Source organism: Zonotrichia albicollis, chromosome Z (assembly GCF_047830755.1).
Source record: "Zonotrichia albicollis isolate bZonAlb1 chromosome Z, bZonAlb1.hap1, whole genome shotgun sequence".
In the NCBI taxonomy this organism is placed as follows: domain Eukaryota; kingdom Metazoa; phylum Chordata; class Aves; order Passeriformes; family Passerellidae; genus Zonotrichia; species Zonotrichia albicollis.
Window position 1 is genome coordinate 33955528 of NC_133860.1, and position 20170 is coordinate 33975697.

The 20170-nt window shown below is 41.8% G+C and overlaps 1 long non-coding RNA gene across 1 annotated transcript; it reads right to left on the reverse strand.

Moving 5' to 3' along the window:
* Window positions 1-15250: 15250 nt before the first annotated feature.
* On the reverse strand, window positions 15251-19615 carry LOC141727075 (uncharacterized). Its single transcript, XR_012578099.1, has 2 exons — window positions 18958-19615; window positions 15251-17363 (listed from the first exon to the last, which is right to left on the reverse strand). It is a non-coding gene; the product is annotated as an uncharacterized LOC141727075 (long non-coding RNA).
* Window positions 19616-20170: the final 555 nt, after the last annotated feature.

Sequence of the window (20170 nt, forward strand, 5' to 3'; positions counted from 1 at the left end):
TTTTAAAAGCCCTGAATTTCAAGCTGTTTATTAAGAAGCAGTGGCAAACCATAGAACCTGACAAGTGGCAGACATGCTGGAAAAAATGGCACCACATTCTGTAAAAGTGTTGCAAAATTAAAAAATCTTTGGCCAGTACTGCTGGGAAAAAACCCCCAAACAAACATATTCCTTTAGGAATATCTTAATTAGAGAACAATTTCTGTTTTACAGGATTTGGAATGAATTTTAAAAAACCTCCAAGCCTGCACAAAGACACAGCTGTTTAGGACTTTCTTGACTTTAAAGAGCAAAGGAATCCCCTCCCTGTTGGATTTTGCAGGACTTTACTGAAAGGTTGCTAAGATAATAGTAGCAGTGAATTACTGTAAAGTCAAAATTGTGCTGTTCACATGCCTGCCTCAGGCTCTGTGGTTTGCTTCACTTGTTCCAGCTTCTGAATAAAGACTGCTACTTGCAAAAAAGTGCTAGTTTTAACCACATTTTTCCCTACTGCAATGACTTCTGCAATAAGAAGTGACCCCTTGGCATACGACCTGAACAAATGTACATGAGCTTTATCTATAAACTTCCAGAGTCTTTTTTTATGAAGTTTTCATTAAACTAGATAACAACAAAAGAAACCATCTCTAGCGGAATAAGCAAACTCTTCATCTAGTGCCAACAGAATTATTGCCAGGTCTTTTTATTGGAAAAAAGAATGAGATTCTTTGTTGAATTACAAACAAGGTTGCTTCTTAGATGTAGGCTGGCAAGTGGCAAATTAAAGAGTTCAAACCAAACCCCATTTGTGTAATAACAAGCCTCAGAAGGATTCTTCCTCTTCTTTTGCCTCCCATTTCAGCTTTGTTATAATTGTCTCTTAAATACTCCAATTTAGATTCAATGTGACTATGGCTTTTCCAAATAATGTAGAATAGACCGAGCAGTGCAAGTTGGGGTGTTTTTTGGGTTTTTTGGTTGTTTTGGGTTTTTTTTGTTGTTGTTGTTTTTTTAGTGGGGTTTTTTGTGGTTTTTGTTTGTTTGTTTGTTTGTTTGTTTGTTTTTGATTTTGTTTTACTGCCAGAATGATCACATGCCCTTTGTACTATAAAATTCTGTCTTCAGGTTTTAGGGCTATACTCTGACAGTCATGATTAGTCACTCACTAAAAATTGTAAGAGTTCAGTTTCTGAACTAGTGTGGGGAAGATCCAGCCAGCTACTATCAAGGTTCAGTAGAGATTCAGCTGCCAGAACTCAGTAAAGCAACATTATTTGAGAATCTCTCTCGATATATATATATGCTTTATATTACAAGCACGATGATTAAAATATAAGAGCAATAAATGCATAAAAATACACCAAATCTTGCACATGAAGCTCATTGTTTCAGCCTCCCATAACTGTGAACTGCAGATGTGGTCCTGGATGGAGGATTTAAGGTCAGGACATAAAGAATTTTCAGAGAGACATTTGACTTTGAAAAACTAGGAAAGATGGATTCATCTCACAGGTGAAATGCTGTGGGAATAGTGATGTGAGTCAGGATCCTTCCTTAAAACTATAACATCTGCAGGCTTGTAAATGAGATTGGATCTTCACTGACATTTTCTTCTGAACCTTCTCCCCTCTGGATCATTATGGGAGTGTGAAGACCCTTGGAACTAAAGAAAAAAAGGTTTTCCATGTAAAGGCATGCAAAACCAGATGAAAAATCTAACCTGATCAATGTTGCAAAAAAAAAAAAAAAAAGGTGGATATTATTAAATATTAGTAGCTGTTTTCCTGTGCAATGCAGCTCACGCCATTTCTTGCTAAGTTAACCAGCACTCTTTAGATGAGGGGAGCATTGGAGGGTTATTTTAGCTTTACACATGTAGAAAAAGAAAACACAATTAAAGCTGTCACCGTATATACTTTGAAGCCAGGAAGTTTCCCTTCAACTGTTACTCAATGAATGGCATTATTCAATATGTGCAATCCTTCAAAGATTAAGAATAATTAGCTAATAAGATATGCCTTAGTGCATCTGTAACATCTGCAGTTTCCTGGTCACAGAAATGCATTTGTCACAGTGAGCGCAGGGAGGAAACAGGCAACCATTCCCCAGCTGAAAACCTTATGAAAGCAGGGACCTCTCAAAGGAGGCTGGGCAGGGAGGGAGGCAGCTCTGCACTCTGCTCGCTCCCTTGCACAGAAAAAGCAGAGCTTATTTTTTAAAAAATACTCAGAAAACTACGACTTTAAGGGACAAAACCAGAAAAACCCAAATCAAACAAAACCAAACACTCTTGGTTCTTCAAAGGTGCAGGCTCAAAGGAAACTGCCTCGAAAGCAGAGGAGTCTGTTATGCTCTTTGCTGCTCTCAGCGTAAGTAAGTCTCTCCACAATTATCAGCGGAGTCTATTTCACCACAACGGATTTAATTGTGCATTTACCCCGAGAGGGAGGGAGGGAGGGAGATGACAGGCAGCCTCGAGGAAGAGATTTATCCCGGCCTGTCAGGCAGTTTGATAAGGGATGTGGACTCTGCGATGTCTCACAATGGCTTTTTTATTTGTTTGCTTAATACTGGGCTGTTTCAGAAACGCACACAGCTGAGCTGACAGGAGATGCAAACAGAGCACACTCGTTTGGGAATTACGGGGGTGGTGGTACACAGGAAAATAGCCTCAGTCTTCTTCACAGGAAAGTCAGCTGATAAACTGATCTAAAGACAACGTATCTTCCTTCCTGTAAAATGCAATAACAGGCAGATCTTGTGACCTCGATGACCTTCTGCCGAGTTTCCTCCCCGCCAGGGAGGGAACGGGGGAAGCTTTCCTTGGCAGAGGCAGCGCGCAGCTCCTATATGAATCATGTGGCTGCGCTTAAAGCGAGAGCCAACAATACCAGCATAGTGGGCCACATATCTTTCAAAGCAGGCGAGTTCACAAAGAAGTGCCCTGCTCGCGGAGATAAGCCGCAGCAGCCCTTTCATTAAACATCCGCTGTGCACTTCCCGTCGGAGCCCGCGCTGGCCCCGGGTTCGGCCGGCTGACGAGAGCCAGCAGACACTCTCATGGCTTCTCGTTTGTCTATTTAGGACAGATTCTGCCCGCAGCACTCGGCAGACGGCAAAGAGAAACACACCATTTATGTCACCCTATTAAATACACACAGCTTTTGCAGCCCTGCATCGCGCTGCAGCCTTTCTCATCCCTCTCTTGGCTCTGCGCAACAGAGTAAACATCATAAAGAACATAAAAAGGAGTTTTCCTGAATTTTCCCTGACCTTCCCTGGCAACAGAAAACTTCAGCGGGGTGAGGCTTTTTCCCCCTCAAGAAAATGCCTCCCGCGCTCCTTCCTCCTCAAATAAATTTGGCAAAAACCTAGAGTCTCATGCTTGAGGGTCATGCTCAGGGGTCCTTCCAGGAAACTCCATTCAGGAGACTTAATGCAGCAGCTCACTTGCCTGCTTTGAATCATACTGTGTCTGTGCTCACTTTTCCTCCCCTTGAATTATGCTTGCTTTGAAACCCCCAGATTGCTTCAGCTCACTCCTGCTGTACAGGCTGACAGCAGGAAGCCAGTGTCAGGCCCAGCTTTCTCCTGCCTTGCACCTCAGGTGGCCCTTTCCATATTTGCTGTGTAGTATAAAACATTGCTCTCTCGGATGTGTTGGTACTGTATACCCACCCTATTGCTTCTAAAAGCTGCATACCCTTCTCTGAACTACCCAAGAATGCCTCCATGTAGTCCTTTCAGCATTTAAAGCTGCTAAAGTTTGTGCTGGTACAGAACCAAGAGCCTAGGGCAGGACCTAATTTTATGAGGTGCTATATGTGGGTCCTGATTCAGGAGTTTACAAGCCAAAAAGAGCTAGAGGAGACAAGCAAGTGAGGATTGGGCACAGGCAGGATGCATGAACTCTAAATACTGTGCATACATGTCTTGAGTCAGTATAATGTCTTAAGTTGGTATATAATTGTCCTTATTGCTATGATGAGGAAAATGAGGTTTAAATTAAAGGAGCCGAGTTATTTGCCAAGGGAGGCACTGTGTCAGAAGTGCCATTGTGCCTGTGTAGTGATTGCAAACAGGATCAGAAAATTTTGAAAGCAGGTCTGTGAGGTCTGTAGTTGGATTATTGTCCTAATATACGATCAAGAATGACACCTAAACTCCAATAAGACTGCCTGTGGCTTTGCAGGAAGCTGGGAGTTACAGCCACCAGAAATGGTACTGGGTTCCACTGGGGATGCACTTGGTGGCAGAGGTCTTAGGCTGAGTTGTGATTTTTAAGCAGATTTGTATCATACAGGAAGGGCAATACTCTTGATCATAGCTAATGACACCTCTTTCTTGGATGTCCTGTTTGGAGGTGATCTGCTTGAGAGGGCCATGGGCATATGAGCTGCCTACTGACAAGCTGATTCCCAACCCTCTCCTCTTCTGGTTCCCTGGGCTGACACTTGGCACCCCTTTACCCAGCATTCGATGCCCATCTAACATTGTCCAAGTCAGACACAATGAGAGGAGATGTTCAAGACATAATTCTCATCCCCTGCTGCTCTTTCACCTGAGGTACCAGATGCAATCTGCATTTTATGGCCAGCCAGCAGTCGCCGGCCCACCTGCAAGTGCTGTTCACTACTTGGAAACCATTCCAGATCTAGAATACAACTTTAAATGGAGAAATAAGCATGTTACAAATTCAACGAACGCTCTTGGCTATCCAGCAGCATATCTGGCAGTCCCTGAAGATGATATTCACAATTCTGTCTCCTAAAACAGGCCCAGTGAACAGAATGAAAAATCTAATGCCAGATGTCTGCTTATTAAGGAAGTTATGCCACTTTCCTCTCCTTCTTTTTGTCCATCTGGAGGGATGAGAATCTCACTTGTGGTCTCTACAGGACATTTCTCAGGAGGAGGAAGGGTCCCCCTCCCCTTTCTGCAGTGCACTTCAACTCATGCAAACACAGACCCAGCATGCTGACCCCAGGAAATGTCTGTGCAACCAAAGGTTATTTTGGCAGAGCTCAATGTGGATTTTTTTCATGTCTGAAATTCACCTGATCTATCCAATTTGGGTCAAATGGGTGGCAGAGAACTTGCAAACCACCAATCTGCAAATATGGCTGCAGGGCTCTCTCTGATCTTGTACTTTGGTGTCCTGGGTTTGCTGGAACATAATCTAAATGAATGCATTACTCGTACAAAAAAAAAACATGTGGCAAAAAAAATCACCCAAACTTTGCTCGAAAATTCAATTCACCTGGTGCAAATGCAATTAGCTCTGAAATAATCCACATTTTCTGACCTTTGAACAGAGAATTTCTGTTGAAATTACAGTTCTATATAGACTAGAGAATAGGCAAATGATCACTTATAAAATTTTTGCAGAATACATGTCAATTTGAGACAATAATATTATCCATAATGTAAGGATGCACAAGACGAACAAGAAAGGACTTTTTATTAATACAGAAAAAGAGAAAAAGAGATGGGGAAGAGGGAGGTCTTCACCCCACCTTCTTAATACAGCAGAGTTGTGAAGGTTAAAGCCTGAATCTTTAACCTCCATAAAATTTCAATGTGAAAAAACCCCAATAATTTAAGATAGTGCCATTTTCCTGTTTGTATTCCCAAGCACTAATAAAGTTACTAACACAGCCCAAGAACATGGTTTGAGGGAAAAACATAAGCGTATTAGTGGGTAATATTTTTATAGACTTGTCAGTTATTAGAACAAGTATGCTCCTGTATGGGTGGAAGATAGCTCTAACCTCATTCTGTGACTCCCTCTTACTCACCTGAGTAAGCTTTATGGAAGTGTTTTCTGAAATAATACAAGAATAGGGACTGTTTTTTAACAGTACACATATTTTGTGGTATGCTGTTTGTTAGCTGGTCGAGTCTGGCCTTTAGGATGAAACATCAGTTTGTGCAATGCTATGCAATAGTGTGGAGTAGTCACAGACTCTGTACAGGGCTGAGCTGGGCTCTGCCACAGACTGTGTTGTGTAGGGGAGCACATGTCACTTCAGCACATCTGATAGCCTCAGCTGTAAGGAAAGATGGCGCTTCCTCTTCCTGAGTCTTTATTCAGAGTGCATTTGTTGTCTGAGAGGGACTGTGCAGCTGTTTGCTGCACATTCTCTGGGGCCCAACTCTGTGCCTACCTCAGCTGCACTGCCTTGAGATGGTGCTTTAATAGCAGCACTTCGGTGAGAACAGCAGCACTCTCACCTCAGAAATGGGGTGTGCAGGTGTAAGTTCTTCCTTCAGATCTCCTCTGAAAGGGAATGAATTGGAGCAATTATATTATGCTTCTCTTTCTAACATGAACCATCTCTTTGCTGTGGATCATTAGACACTCCAGACATCTTATACTGCCCCTGTATCAGAATACTCATGAAGTCTCTCATCAAGCTAACAGGTAAATTACCCGTGACAGTCCTGGCCAAACTCCTGATAAAAGTTCTGAAACACAATGGCACCCCCACTCTTTTTTGCTCTCTTGTAAAATCAATCAGACTTACACTTTAAATAGGCAAATGGCCTAAAAGAGAAATTTTCCCAGACTGTTGTCAGGGTCCTGGGAAGGGGAGCTGAGGAGGCTCTTTCTGCTTGTCATTTATTCTTGAAAGAAAGTTGGTTACACCAGAATTATAAGTTTTCAAATGGAGAGAAATATTTGTAAAGAGTTCATAAATAACTGGCAGTCTCCTCACCCTCCTGGCTGTATTTCACATCCTACATTTTCTTAAGTCGGGCCTTTCTGATTTTGCTAAGGTGACAAGTCATTGTAAGAATATGTTAAACACAGAGGAGTATATGAGATGACTGATATAATTAAACATCATGCTTTGGGGAGCCTGGGAAATTATGAAAGCTCTCAAAGTTTGCAGAAACTCATGGTTAAGTGGGCCACAGATTAGAGCTGCTATAACCCTATGAAAATGGTTACATTAAACTGTTACCTCTCCAATTTGCAGGGTATTAGTTGGCATGCCATATAAATTGTATATTGTGCTTTCCTCCAGAACCCAATTCTAAAAATGTTCCCCCAGTTTTGCAGTATTTCACAGAGCTTCCTCTGCAAGAGTTCATCTGTCTCAAGAGCTTTGCAAAATTGATAACCTCTTGCAGGTAAATTGTCATTATTCCTTTATTCAGCGTCTTTTCCAGTATTTGCTCATTATCTGCCAATTTTCAAAAAGTCTGCTAGAGGTTTCCCACTCAGCGGTGCAAATCAAATGAGGTTTTTCTGTAGAGGTTAAAGGATTTTTAGTCAGAATTGCCAGTATAAGACATTTCAGTATATTGATCCAGGCCCCCATTTTATGTGACTGAAATAAGCTACCCCTGCCCACCCATCTCCACCCGCATTCTCACCCACCCTCCTGCTTCTTTTTATGTGCCTTTTGGATTTTGAAACTTCTGGGGTCACATTTTCAAGCCTCTCTTCACAACAATGTGATGCTCCTGCAGAAAAGACAAATGTCACTCCAAGATATATTAGCAGGGTGCTGGGTATAAGACAAGAGAGGTAATTATTCTGCTCTACTTGGCACTGGTGCAACCTCAGCTGAAGTACTCTGTCCAGATTTGGGCACTGCATGTTATGATAACTGTAACAAGATGATAAGGGGTTTAGAAAACATGAACCTTTGAGAAAGGTTAAGAGAATTGGGATTCTTTAGTCTAGGAATTAGACAGAAGGAAGATGTTAACACTTTGCACATAAAATTCATTCTAAAGTGGGCAGAAGTCAGTTTTACCCTTTTCCACAAAGGGTAGGACATGAAGCCATAGAATGATATGATTTTTTATATTGTAAAAGACCCCTAGGACCATTGACTCCAGCCATTAACCCAGCACTGCCAAGTCCACCACTAAAGCATGTGGTAAGTTTCAGATCTACATGTCTTCTAAATGCCTCCAGGGATTGTGACTCCACCAGGCTAGTGACAGCCTGGTCCAGTGTTCAACAACACCTTTGATGAAGGGGATCTTTCTGAATATCTAATCTAAACATCTCCAGGTGCAGCTTGAGGCTATTTCCTCTCACCCTATCACTGGTTGACTGGAAGAAGTGACCAACCCCCACCTGGCCACAGCCTCCCTTCAGGCAGCTGTAGAGAGTGATAAGGTCCCCCCTGAGCCTCCTTTTCTCCAGGACAACCACCCCCAGCTCCCTCAGCTGCTCCTCACAGCACTTGTGCCCCAGACCCTGCCCCAGCTCAATTGCCCTTCTCTGGACTCTCTCCAGCCCCTCAGGGCCTTTCCTGCAGTGAGGGCCCAGCCCTGGGCACAGCACTGGAGGTGCGGCCTCAGCAGGGCCCAGCACAGGGGGACAATCCCTGCCCTGGCCCTGCTGCCACAGCATTGCTGATCCAGGCCAGGATGCCATTGGCCTTCTTGGCCCCCTGGGCACAGCCTGGCTCATGGGCCCTGCTGTCACCAGCATCTTCCCTCACTGGTTCACACACCAGCTGTGTGAGGAATTTGTCTTCCACACACTCCAGAAACTTCCTTGGCTGTTTCCTCCCCACTATGCTGAATTTCCAGCAGACATGTGCTAAGTTGAAGCCTCCCACAAGAACAAGGACCATTGTGAGGACTATTGTGATTGTGAGACCTCCAGTTTATTTTTCATCTGCCTCTTCAAGTAATTGCTTAATTATGACTTAAATTTAGAGTAAATCTTGGGAAAAATAGTCTGATTGCAAATGCAATGTAACACTGGAACCAAGCATCCATGCTTCCGGAAGCATGGAGTTCCCCTGTAAAGGAAAATTTTAAGAATAAAAAACATTTTTTCATTTTTTTAAGCAAAAATCTGGGACACATCATGCAGTCTGTGATGTAATCCTGCTCCCCTGACCTGTGTGACTAACTTGCTGATGTTTGTTTCAGTGCCCCATTTCTAGAATGTGGTGGAAACAAGCATGGAAAGAAAAGAAAGAAAATGGGACTACCACACAGCTGTTCACATCTCTGCCTTGGCTTTGTGTGTGAAACCTTCAGTTCTGTGAGAATCATGGTAAAATCCCTCAAGTCCGAAATACTCTGGATGGCATGTGACCCTTAACTTGGACCTCAAACATAGCAAAGGCTACTGAATATCCCTTCTTGGGTTTCTCACTGAGCCCCATCATTTGTGAATGATTATATTAGAAATATGTCCAGACTATCTCTAAAACACTTCTGTTTCTTTTTCTAGAACAAAAAAATCTGCTACATTGTTTTCTGTGCTTCTCTAAAGGCTAATTGTCTTAATGGTCAAAAATCTGCATTTTATTCCTGTATATCCAGCTTTATCTGACCACTAGTCAACCTCATTAAGGTTGCTTCTGCCAGCAGATGTTACTTGTATTTAGACACTTAAAGAAGGTCAGGGTACCACATGGCCTGCTAATCAATAAGCTGAACAAAACTTGTGCAACTCTTCTGTCATGGTAAGACTGTTTTTCTATTTCTCCAAAGACTCCCAGTATTCATATAGAATACTGAGAGATTGATACAAATACCAATACCAAATATCAAAGTTTGATACACATATGTGCATAAAGCCATAACTACAAAAATGGAGCAAGCAGAATTGGCTTTTATCAAATTATCATATAGGCAACTATACCTGTATGTGCCATGACCAAAACTGAAATGTAAAAGCAAAATATCCAATGTAAGTAGCTCGCTAGTACAAGCTTACCAACCACATAAATGTCTCTTGCTGTTTTTTTCTTACACATACACAGATATACATTCATTTTGGTTACACACACCACGTTGAATGGTGTTTCCCCCTAATCAGATCACACAAATAAGAATATTCATTTACCCCCATAATTAAGTGGTCCAATTTACAGACTTGCTGACTGTTTGCTCCTGTAAGTAAAGCACGAGTGGGTATTTGGGACTGCTGAAAAGCAAGCTACTCAATTAATGTTATCAGCTTTGGTTTGAGGGGTGAACTTTAAAGACACTGGAGCTCTGTTTTATATATATCCCTTCAGGACAGTGTAACAGCCCTAACCAGTCTGTTTTACTCAGAAGCTGTTTTCCTCTTTCAGAAAACATTCAGATACCCAAACCAAAAGCTTTCTTTTCTGTCTTTGTCAACAAATCCTCACCCAGAAGAACCCCTTTAATAAGGATCACAAGGCACTTTAGTGTCTTTGCTGATTAAGACCCTGGACAGAAGGTGAGGTGACTAACTAGGGCTGTTGCTGGGAGTAATTTTTCTGCTGACACTTGTCCACTGTCTGGGCAATTAAATGAGACCACCACAGCATTTTAGGAAGTCTGATAAGATGCTATTAGGCAATCATGCCTTTCAATATCTAGGATCAGTCTTTGCCAGATTTGAACTAATTATCTAGAGTCAGACTTGGGCAAATACTTTATTTGGAATGGGTTTTGTCAGGGTGGGCTTTTTTGACCTAGTCCTTGATTTCTCTCTCTTGATTTCTGAGTTAACTAGTTCTAACTGAATGGCAGATAATCTGGTAGCATGTTACATGAAAGGAAAAATTTTGTTGGATGTATTATTAATGCAATATGTTTCTTCTCTTTTACTGCTAAATACAACTTTTAGAATCAATTCCTGCTTCTATAAACACACTCAAGTCTGTACTCAGATTTGGCTTTGCTCACATACTCTGCAGATGTAGCCTAGGCATCCTCTGCTCTGGGGAGCTAGAGTTGATGTATTCATTGGAGTATTTGTATGGGGCAAGCACGAGTGCGACAGAGTTGAAGGGAAGAGAATTTACCTCAGAAATGCAAGGAAGGCATCCACGACAGGAGCCTTTCTATTTACAGCTACGTCTTGTTTCCAAAACTTCTACAAAAGACACTGAATCCTTCTGCTGAGCCCTCAGTCACTTTCACAAAACAAAGTTCTTAACTGTTGACTTCACCCCCAGTGCTAGGTCCAAGTATTGAGTATCAGTCATTAAGTACTAGTTACACAGAAAATTTGGGCATGCCTCAAACTGTCAAGTCTACTTGCGCAAACTCAATATTTATATTAATTGAGGTGAGAAGTGATTCACGGTCAGACAACTGCTGTTTCCTTTGTTTGGATCTGATTGGCAGCACTAGATTATGCTGTGCAGTAACTGTCAAGGCGAGATAGGACACGTATCAGCCCCTCATCTTTAAAGTGTTTGATGAGAGCTTTAGTGCTATAAACCTGTTTCACACTGCTCTAGATGACTTTTTTTAAATTATAAAATGACATTAAATTGATGTAAAATCTTTCATTTTTTTGAAAAAAAATTACCAATTAATTTAACAGTACTAATAGATATATGCCTGACACCTACATTTCCTTGAACTTTTGCTGCTTGAATCTACAAGCTGAGATTCCTTCAGTCTCTCTGTAGTGCAACTACAATGTCCAATAAATATTGGGGTCTTCAAGTGAAATCAATGACACACTACAGCCCTGATTAGCCACATGCACCATGTACTGTAGACAGAAACATACCTAGTTAGGTATGAGTCACAAAGTAGAAAGGTTGGTAATTATTTACAGTGTGTTCATAGAAATTACTATAAAAGGATAGTGATGATATAAGGAAAAACTGAGCCTGAAGCCTTTTTTCCATTTACATTCATTTGAATCAGCCTAGAATCAATAGAATTCTGTCCAAAGGACAAGGTGTGCTATGTCAGGTGGTAATTATGCCTTGGTGCTGTTCATATTATTTATACCTTTGGGTATGTGTGCCAAGAAACTTCAAATCACAGTACACCTGGTAATCTCTTCATTCACAATAAAACAGCTCAGAAGATGATCACTAACTCCGAAAGAGCTGCTGAACATCCATTGCTTGCTTGCTGTTTGAGGGATTATTAATATGTTACAGCCTTTACAAAAAGTGAACTCTTCATTGCATAGAATAGGAAAGTCAGAGATGGGACTTCTAATGACTCAATAAGAAAAGTACCAAGAAGTCTGTGTTTTGTGGCTATCAAGCCCTTTACATTATTAGGCTTCTTTTTAAAATTTATTATGCTTTTCCTGTGAGTAACAGGGCTGATATCACATCTAGGCTGGGACCTTCAAAAGGGACTTCAAGAACAGAAAGAAGACAGGCTTGCAATAAAAGACCACGTTCAGGGAATATCACTTGTCAGTGGAAGAAAAAAAGGCAAGTTCAAGAATGCCACTTATGACCCTGGTGTCTCACTCAGCCACAGGTTCAGTTTTTACCCACTCAGCAAACTTAGCTTGAATTTTACTTCAATGTTTCATGTTGTAGATGGCAGGAGGCTGATGCTAGATATTACTCTATCCAAGCTAGGTAGTTCATCCTCTGTCTAAAATCAATCTTCATATTCCTCAGAGGTTTCTAGTATTTCTAGTTTCTACTTTACATAATTTTCTGTAGATGATAAGGTATTTAAGCAAATCATTGAAACAAACTTACATGAAAAGAACAAAGCCCTTAGCCTCATATAATGTGGCATTTAGTAAGAGATAACTTGTTGAGAAAAAAACAGACACAAACATTAAGGGAAGCAAAGGATGATTTGTGTTTTCTGTCAAGCATGTCACTGGGAATATCAGTAGGACCAGCCAAAAAAGTCCAAGAAAATCCTGATCTCTTCAATGAATTTCCCCCTTACTCCACCATCAAAAGCATTTACAGAGCTAGTGACTACTGTGGATGAATTGTCCCCAAGAAAACAGATGGATCAGGAAATTGCACTATCCACTGCTAGTGGATAGTGGGCATGTTAAGGGGGAGGCTGGTCCAGCAGAGAGAAAATAAAAGCCCTGTTTGCTTTTGTTTCTAAGGGAACCTCCACACATATGTGTCATCACATACTTTTGCACAGGGGCTTTAAAAATTTGTGCCTCGAGGCTAAGGGATGAATATTGTTTTTCCAAGTTGCAGATATGAGAGGGATGGTGCATTTAAACATATGATGATCAGTGCATGGAATATTGCTGTGCTTTACCTCATAGTACTCTTAAAACCAGGTGAGTACTCCCCAGGAGATTTTAATTCTATTTTGCAGATGCTATGATAATAATTATTGCTTTTTGATTTTTTTCTGGGTTTTTTTCTGGTTTTTTTTTTTTTTTTTGGACAAGCAAGGAAACGGGTGCTAACTTGAGAAGATAATTGCAAGCTCTCCTGGAAACAAATTGTCTGAGAGTGTTTGTGCTCTGATCAAGTCATGTTTACAGTCATGTGTCTTGCACAGAGACAGGCTGATTCAGCAGAGAATCAGAGCAGCTTGAGGCACTTGGTATTTTGCAAAACAAGCCAAAACTGATGTGTTTTCAAAGCATACATCAGCTTTGATGTGTAACTCTGCTTGGTTTTCTTACTATGGAAGAATTAATAATTTCTGTGTTTGTGAAATCTCAATTCTTATCAGAGTAACATATTCCATAATCTACTCTAATTGATCTTACTAATTCACTTAGCCATTCCAACTGCTTTGCTAATGCTGCCCAGCTTCACAGGCTTGCTGTAACAGAAAACATCAGGGTTCTGTGAGCCAACTTACTCTTTTTTTTAAACTTTACTCGTATAAAATTCCCAAATACTTCTAGTTTATATGTCTGGGAATAAGGGCTGCATAAATGTGGAACAAGGACTGTGGGTACTGACTAGTACAAAGAAAAAACACAAAGGCAGATAGCCATTTACAAGCATTTAAACATGTTTGTTGCACTCAAAAAGACCACTTTCTTGTAATTAGTTTCTCTTACAAGTTTCTTTAGCGGGGGAGAAACCTGCACAACTGATGTTATGCTCTGCTGTTTCTGGTGCCATATTTTGAAAGTGTTTATAAAGTGCTCTGCTTTAGCACACTGCTTTACATCTCAAGATCATGGCCGGCTGACATCTGACAGGCCCTGTCCCAAGCAGGCATCTTTCTGGCCACAAGGCAGACCCTGCTCCCCTCCTTGCAGCAAAGTGCAGTGGCGGTGTGCAGGGTGGGACAGGCATCAGGAGGAGAGCAGAGTGTGACAGCTTTCCTGCCCTCCTCAGGATGCGCTGCTTCTGCAAAAGTGCCCGTGCTGGGTGCCTCGTCTCCGCGGGAGTGCATAGAAAAGTGGAAGTCCCAAATGAATTAAATGCTCTAACCACCCTTAGCAGTGTGAGGTGACTTCTCCCTGCAGCCTCTCCCCAGGGCTTGCCAGAGCCATCTCTGCCTGTGCCAGGACTGAATCTGGCCCCACATTGATACACAAGCCTTATGTAAAGTCCCCTTTGCATTTCCACAGAGCTGCAAAAGTCGTCGTACATGACTCAGAGATGTTTTATGATCTTTCTGGGGAATGAAATGCTTCTGACTTCCAGAGAAACCTCCACCTGTGCAGCCCTCTGGATGAGCCAAACTAATGCCTTTTGCTCATGAGAAAACTTTCAAGGACAAAGGGAACTGTTGAAGGCAATGTGTTGCTCATGTAACTTTTTGTCTCTGCTAGAGTCAACTTTGTATTCATTATAATCAGTGAGTGTGAAGGTCTCTGTTGATACGTATCAGAGAGACAGCTTACTCCACGCCTCTGTCCCACTGGCTTCCAAATCACTTTCCTAGTAATCACATTTGAAAGGACGATCATTTTTGCCTTGGATTAGTCTAAAAGCCTTTCTGTCATTAACCCATTTTTGTTCCTGTGCCCGAGGCAGTCTGAGATGAAAAGCAAGTGAATGTTTCCTTTGGTTTGTTTGTTTTGTCTTTTTTGCAGCACCTTCCTCAGGAGGAGGGAGACATCTCAAACACAGGCAGAGCCAGTGCCTCTGTTCCCATCTGGAAGCATACTCCTACTCTTGGCATTGTTCATTTCAATTCAGCCTAATGTGTTGTCAGCCAAAGTGGATTGCATCAAATGTGCAAACGATTTTAAATGAAAATGAGAAAATTATGGCAGAGTCTTCCCAAGTGTGTGGAGAGGAGTTGATATAACCAATTTCTAAAAAATAGAGAGAAAAAGAGACAGCTGGTGAAAGGGAAATATTAAACCCAAGGGCAAAAGGAAGTATTTGTTAGAGTGGAGAAAACAGTGGCTTAGTCATCATGCATGAAGAGCTTTTAGGTGCAACCCAACAGTGGCCTGGCTCTTGGCACCAGAGGAGGACCAGTGTCACACTGTGCAGATGTCACTCCAGGACTTTGCTAACACAGAGTGCCACTGACCTCTAAGAGCAGAGCCCATGGGGAAAATACAGCAACTTCTTCTAGAGAATATTAGTTGGATGAAATAGAGACAACAAAGAAAAGAAGTCACAGACACATGTGGAACAGATTTTTTAAAATATATTTATAGGTTTCACTTTCAATTTCTTTAATTTATATTACAAAGTTACCTTCCACAGGCAAGTTTAACATAGGGGGCTGCTTCTTGTAACTCTCAGGCTTCGGGAAGATAAGGTGAAAGGTATATGTGAAATTCTCTGTCTTGTCCATTCACAGACTTGGAGATCTTGGATCAAATCAAGACAGTAACTGACTCAAAGTTTGGGCTGCTGGACTCGATTTGCTCCCAGCAAAGGGAACACGGCTGAAACGGAAAATATTTCCTCCTGGAGAAGTTCCATGGAGAGACTAACAGCAGGGCACATACCAAGAGCAATGAATAGTGCAAGGGCTGCAATGTACATTCCCAACACAGTAGTTTCTGGGTATAAGTGCAAGCCCTGTGTCACGCTGTGACTGCTGTTTGAATGATCTGCTCAACCAGCCTGAAAAACCATACCTGCTTCTTCTGAAGCTGGGAGCTTTCTCTCTGGTTTTAAGAAGACAGGACCATGAATAGCTTTTAATTAGCCATTGTAAGGATGAGTGTAAATGTGCAGATGTTTGAGTGACCTGCTAGGTCTTGTCTTGTAATCCTTACTAATTAGAAGGCACAATATGTTATTTCAAGTGCACTTAAAGCATCAAGTTCTGCAAATAGCAGATATGGAGATGTCTATGGAATTGGCCATGTTTGGACCAGACCATGGACTAAATCCATCTGCATAGACCTAGCCTGGCATAGACCTGGCTTTTTACCAGATCACATGTAGGTGATCAACACTGCAGTGAGGTCTCACTATGAGAAGGGAAAGCGGCATGGGGTGTACGAGTTTTCCTATGGGAAGGGTGCAACCCTTGTCAATCCATGTTTTGGAGTTCAGTGATGAAAGTAACATCTGCTATTAATGAAAGCCTTAGGTTGTGACATTAGTCACAACACAAAGTAGGAAGTCTTGTGCTCATTTTAGAATATCATGCATTCCCACTCACTTTAAAGAAATAGGATATCTTTTGTTGCTTTAAAAAATGTTAAGTAATACTTCTGTGTGTGAGTTCCCTTTAAAGGAAAATCAACTTGATACTAAAAGAAAATTCTAGTGATGTTACCATAAATATTCTGATAATAATTTCTAACTTATGTCTTCCTATGCATGGAAATCTAAATGAAATTTACCTGTTTCACCTGTTTTTTTTTTCAATGACGTGAAATCAATACAAACCTTATATATTTTTAGACTATTTTCTGTTGTCAGTACTCCCTGTAAACATTAACTCATTATTTATTTATCCCAAGAATTGGTATGCATTGAAAGACAATCACTTTGCAGTGGAATGTGACCTTGGCTAGTCTATAACAGCAAAAAAAAAAAAAAAGCCATCCCTCTGACGTTATATTGTTTTGATGCAAGGAAAAATTAGCTAACTAATTTGGAAAAGTTGCAAAGGGATATCCAACCTCTTAGAAGAATGAGTTCAGCTAACCTTTAAGCTCTCTCTTTGGGAATGTCATTATCTTGTGCTGGCTCAGAGTCTTTCACCTAAGAGCTTTTTTACAAAGCATTAAGAAAACATTAATTAAGTTTACAGCATTTCAAGAGAGAGACAAAAGTTACTGACCTCACTTTAAATATCAGGCTCTGGACCTGGTCTCTTTGCAGTACCCAGGACTGTGGATGGACCCTGTGACCTGCAGCGAGCTCTGCCCAATATGTTTGGGTGTTGTGGGATGCATCAGAGAGGGCAGAGGGGTCACACTCAGCTCCTCACTCGGCCCTTGCCCTGGAGCAGCCCTGCTCTTGCTGCTCCTGGGCAGAGCTGCAAAGGAATAGTTTGTCACGCAGACTGTGTCCACAGAAAACAACTGGTGTCCTTGGCTGTTCCAGAAAACAAGGGTTGTGTGGTGGTCCTGTTATTCTTCTGCAGTAGAGGATGCCTCCTCCAAGTGGCGTCCCAAAAGCTCCCTGTGCTGCTTTGGCAATGCTTGCTCTGGGGTGCTCGATGTGGCACAGGGAGCGGCTGCTGGGGGCTGATGTTCGCGCACTGTTGGCTGGTGGGAGGCTGTACTGAGGCACCGACTTCTGCAGGGCAGGGCTCATCTCCCCGCACATGTGGGTCTGAGGAAACATGGCAAAAATGTGTAAATAACTCATTTTAGAATTGTGTTTCTGGAAGACTTCCCCTGGACCATTCAGCTTACCAGAAATAATCTCTCATAGTCACAGTCTCAGTGACCTCTGCCTACGCTCATTGACATAAGCTTGTTCTAAGCTCAGCAGAGGCACCTCTCAATGCTAGGAATGGCTTTCCATTGTTATGTTGGCTAGGGCCCTGGGGGGTGGCACTGTGAGTGTATCTGAGCACCCTCCCAAACTGAATGAGGGACATCCCATTCTGGAAGTCAGACTGGGGCAATCAGAGGAGGAAGGCCCACTTAGGGTAACACCCTACGTTTGATTTAAGAGGATATTTTTGGAAAGAAATTTCCCAGTTCCCCATCCTTGCCTTGTTTATGTTGACAACCTACTGAGCAACCTGCAGAAAACTGTGTTCCTTTCTCTTAAAACCCAAACTGAAGAATGCACTCCAGCCTTTCTTCTTTCTAATGCTGTCTGTCCCCTGGGATCTTCAGTTACTTCTCTCTAATTTGAGGACAATTTCATAGCCTTTTATTGTGTACTCTGTGGGAAGTAAATAGATCACGCGTGTGTAATGTTTGGCATGTACACAAAGAAAAAGATACATCCCTGTTCTATTATGTTTTCTAGTAATAGAGATATCATGCTCTTCCCTCACTACAACTCTCACTTTTCCTCTTGTGGTTTCCTTGTATTTGGATGTTTCTGTCTGTAATCATGCCACCTCAGGTGAGGGCACCTACTGTTAGACAGTGGTTATTATTTTTTCTCATTATAGAGAGTCATTTAGGTCTTCAAATTCACAGGGTTAGGTTTTAACCTTTAAATCAGTCAAAGTATCAAATTTCAATGGTTCCCATAATCCTGGACTGTTTTCTGAAAAACAAAATTCAGATTTCCAAAGAATCTCTCCCTCATTCTTGTCCTGTTCTGTCATCCTCCTCCCAAAACAGGACCCATGAACTTGATCCAGCAGATTTTCATATCAAAACATCTTGTATGCAACATTGCTTAGCTTAATACTAAACAGTGAGTCTACAGAAAAGAAACTTAAGTTATAACAATTTCCAGGTTTTCCCCAAAAAGATGCTATTTTTGAAAGCTGCCCTTGCAAATCCAAAAGAATAAGATTCTATAGGCATTATAGAGTAGGGCAGTTACTGGAGCTATAGAGTTGGTTGCAAGGCTAGAAAAATATTAAGATAATGTCACACCAAAACATTAAGTCACCAGGATTTCAGCCAAGAGAGAAGTTCAAGAAAGTTTTATTCTTCTATCTACCTTTGCTCTAAAAATATATTTAATTGAATCTACTGTTTTCCAATATTTTTTTACTAATCTTTATTTTCAAGTCAAGCTTAAAAAGAAAAGAAACAAATAAGCAAATAAATAAATAATTGAAATGTCATAGTTTAAAATGTCATAGCTTACTATCTGGCCCAAAAATTTTAAATGCTTCCATGTCAGGATTGCTGAAGAAGAGACACATATTTACAATTGAATGAACACACAGGCATCTAGTTTAGTCAGTAGATTTAAAAAATCCTCAGAAATATCCCCTAATTCTGCTTACCTTGCAGTCTGGGTCATTGCTTGCGAAAAATGAATATGAAATGAGACTAAATGAAAGAGATAGGATGCCCAGCAGGCCAGCCTGGATGTTAGGAGCACAGTTATTCTTACACTGCGGCTACAGTATCTGGTGAGCATACTGTCTACGGAGCATCTGATTCCTCCTGTGAATCCCTCCAGCGGCAGCCATGCCATGGATCCCACACCACAACTCGTACCAATTGGCCATCTTGCTGGCAGGCCTTTTTGGGAAGCCAAAGACCGAACAGATTGGAGGGTGAGCTCTGTCCAGCCATCGGGGTGGTCCCACAGGAGCTGGCAGGGCAGAAAGGTGTTCAGCTCCATGGAGCAGCCTGTGTGCCTGCTGCTGCCTGCATTAAACAAGGATGCTGTGCCGGCCTCTTCCAGGCAAGGGCCTGTTGCTGTACATCCATCCTCTAAATGTTTTATGTTAAAAGAACATTAAAGTCTCTGGTCTACAGCCCACCTTCTGGGGATATGTCAGAGAATTTGCAGGCATGAGACTTGACAGTGAGAGTCACAGTGGCGTGCTGCCGGAGCCCGGTCGTCAGACTGCTGTGTGTCCAATCAGGAAATGCAGCAGGGTCATGCGATCCCGGCAGCCTGCTTCCATGGCTCCAGGGAGCACTGCGTACAGAAATAGCTATGACTTCACAGCTATTTGCCACAAACTGCTCAGCCAATAATTTAAATACCAATTGAGTTAGTGAAAATCACTACCTGTGCAGAAAGGTAACATTTGCAAGATTAATAATTTCCTACAAATTATTTGACCTATGCTAATCTCTTTTATTGAACCACTGCACTTATCTTTACCCTTCAGGCTAGCTGCTCTCTAATTGCAAGCTGACCTTGAGGTGTAGCATCAGCTAGGTTAAACCTAACCCAGGCTGGAGCATCACCAGCAAAACAGAGCTGTGGTTATTACTCCAGGCTGTGTCCTAGACCTGCTCTCCTGACAGCAAGCCTGCAATAGCACCTCTGCATTGAAAACTGCTACTGCTCTTTATTAACTGAGTTTCTGTTCTGGCTGCGCATGAGGAAACATCAGAAATTATGTAGCAGAGGTAGTGTTTCATTAGCTGGTGGAAGGTCATTTTGAATCTGTCTTGGCTCAACTGCTATGCAGCCAAATTCCTCGCTCAGCTTTAGGCTCTCTGAGATGTGACTTTTATTTAAGTCAAAGTAGCAAG